This window comes from Elephantulus edwardii, unplaced genomic scaffold, assembly GCF_000299155.1.
Source record: "Elephantulus edwardii isolate Elephantulus edwardi_28Jun2011 unplaced genomic scaffold, EleEdw1.0 scaffold00146, whole genome shotgun sequence".
NCBI lineage: Eukaryota > Metazoa > Chordata > Mammalia > Macroscelidea > Macroscelididae > Elephantulus > Elephantulus edwardii.
This window is the reverse complement of record NW_006399896.1, coordinates 4,973,613-4,976,404: the sequence shown is the minus strand read 5'-3', so window position 1 is coordinate 4,976,404 and position 2,792 is coordinate 4,973,613. Positions and strand designations below refer to the sequence as shown.

The following is a 2,792-nucleotide window of genomic DNA, read 5'->3' as shown; positions in this document are numbered from 1 at the left end:
ACAGCCTTCGTCTGACCTTGTTTTTACTGCTGATACTGAGCCTTTTCAATGATTCCTTCCACAGATGTAGTCAATCAGATTCTTTTTAAACAACATTTTATTTATTAATTCTTCATAGTACGTTCTGAAGTGTTATGCTTGTCTCCAGCAAAAGTGCTTTTTTAAAAACCAGAAATTACATTAATCTTTATATGAGAAAATTTTCTCTGGGAGACAGAAAGTACAGAAATACTAATAATGCTGGGAATGCATTTTTCCCCTGACATGCTGTATATACATATTCATAACATCTTTGAAATCTTATTTCTTTCCTTCTCCATATATGCAATACACGGTGCAAACATATAGATACTACGGGATGGGATATGGATATACACCATGAGGCTTCTCTGAATGTAGAGCCATTTCTACTCTTTCATTAATGCATGTGTGCAGGCAGCTGTCCTTGACATACATCGAGGCTGGATGAGATGAAGACAGACAATGTAGAATTTGATGAAAAACCAAAGCTGCAACTCCAATATTCTTGTTTCTCATGCAAGGGCACTCAGGACCATGGTCTTCCTCCCGGGTGAACACGGACGCGTTCTGGTCTTTTTGACTACTGCAAGGCAGCTCTGATGAGTCTGTCACAAGGGGCTGAGTGGGTCGGAAATTGTCCCCCAAAATCCCATCACAGCCTTTCACCAGCTTGGCTCCTTTCACATGTGTCTCCAGTCTTCAAAATTCTTCTATCTGTACCTGGGATATAGTTGAAGGGTATCGGAATAATATACAGCTCACACCCTCACTGCCAGGTGGAATAGTAAGAGAGCCTTCATACACCCAATAATCTCGCAGCACAGGGACTGGCATGAAAGTGTTTGGATTAAAGCAGGGTATTACTTTGGTCTTCTCCTTATACTGAATATCCCAGAAAATTTCAGTCACAGCTTTCAGGCCTACATGTTCCTTTCCTATCTGAACAGACAAAGCAATGATAGCTCTCCAATTCCATGTGGTTTTCCCATGGCCTCATCAATACTGCCAAAATAGGGTGGAGTCCAGTGGATCAGGTGAAGCTCCATGGAGTTTTGAAATTTACCGTGTGCTCAGAACCCCACTGGTTTTCTCTACCCCAGTAAAATCTGACTTCATCTAGTTCAAATTCATAGCCTTGAGGAAATATTCCTCATGATAGAACTGATTTGACTTCAGGATCACTTGAATAGTGTGTCCATCACTGGTGACCTCATAGTCTTGGCACACCATATAATTTGGAGAGAGATGACATCAAGCAGTGAGGGGTCATATCTCGATTCTTTTGAGTTCAGGTTAATAGCTTAATAGACTGATATTCTCCATTAGCATCTGTAAACACCGAAGTCCACTCAACACCTTCCTTGTAGCCCCAGTTCACACCCTCTTTTTCCTCCTCCTTTTCATCCTCTTTTTCCAGGAAGGCGACAGACTCCATCAGGTCAGCCATGGGTGGCTGAGCTAGGCCCCTGGGCAGGGTGCTAGGCGTCTTGGTCTCTTCTGTGTACGGGCTGGTTTGGTGAGCAGGCTTTGCGGGGCAAGGGCGTGGGTGAAGGGCCAGATGAAGCGTCCACAGGTCGGGCTCTGGACATGGGGAGTCTCAGTCCTCAACCCGGGAGAGGAGCAGCGTCATCAATTAGATTCTTGTGCAGCCCGTCAGGTGAGGTCCATGTGTAAAATCATCATTTGTGGTTGGTTTGTTTTTTCTAAAAAAAGGTATTTGCAATGAAAACACAAAAGTCAATCATTCTATTTCCAGACCGAGTTTTGTCACTAAGTCCATACTTTTTGTCTGCTATTCCATCTTGGTTTGTCACTAAGTCCATACTTTTTGTCTGCTATTCCATCTTGTGTGTGTGTCTTGTTACAGTTTTACTTAAAAAATTATATATATGTCTATCACTAAGTTGAAATCAATGATATTTGACAACAAAAACAACATATTCGTCATGGACCAGCTATATACACACACGTGTATATGTGTAGGTCTCTGTGTGTACATATGTATAAATACACATATATGTGTATATACATGCATATGTGTATTTGGGCATATACATATGGATACACATGGACACACACAGACATACCAATCAGCACCTATTTTAAAACAACCAGGAAAAAGGAATACTTGAGATATTATGTAAAAGCAAGGGACAGGACAGAATTTACAGGAATGTTGACAAAATATGAAGAACTGAATCGATCTTATCTTAGTCATTGTGTCCAGAATCTGTGAGGTAGGTCTTGCTGTGTAGATATTCAAAACAAATGGCATTTGCCTCCTAGATATTTGACGATTTTTACAAAATATTTTTGGAAATGTGGTACCTGTAATTACCATTTTAACAGAAAATAGAGTAAAAATAATTGAATCAAGATTACAGATGTATAATTAGTATCATTTTTAGCAAAATAATACTAATTCATGGTGAACTCTGAGTAGGTTATGGATAAAAGGGAATTTTTCTTGATTTAGAAAAGTAGTCATAAAAACACCTACAGGAAACATCATACCTACTGGTGACTCATTGACAGTGTTTATTATAATAAAGAACCTCAACCATTATACGTATTTATCATTGCACTTTAGATCTGACAACTGAAACACAAAGAATGAAAGGACATAAGGTGCCACTGAAATAAAAAAAAAAGGAAGGAGGAAGGGCTTTTTTAAAATTGCAGATGACTTTTCTATAGATTAACATTTTCCAAGAATCTATAGCAAACAAGAATTTATAAATTAATTGAGTAAAGTCTTTTTTTTCTTTAAA

The 2,792-nt window shown here is 38.9% G+C and overlaps 1 pseudogene; it reads right to left on the bottom strand.

Moving 5' to 3' along the window:
* Nucleotides 1–601: 601 nt before the first annotated feature.
* Nucleotides 602–1,468, bottom strand: LOC102877044 (annotated as a pseudogene).
* Between the last annotated feature and the right edge of the window lie 1,324 nt (nt 1,469–2,792).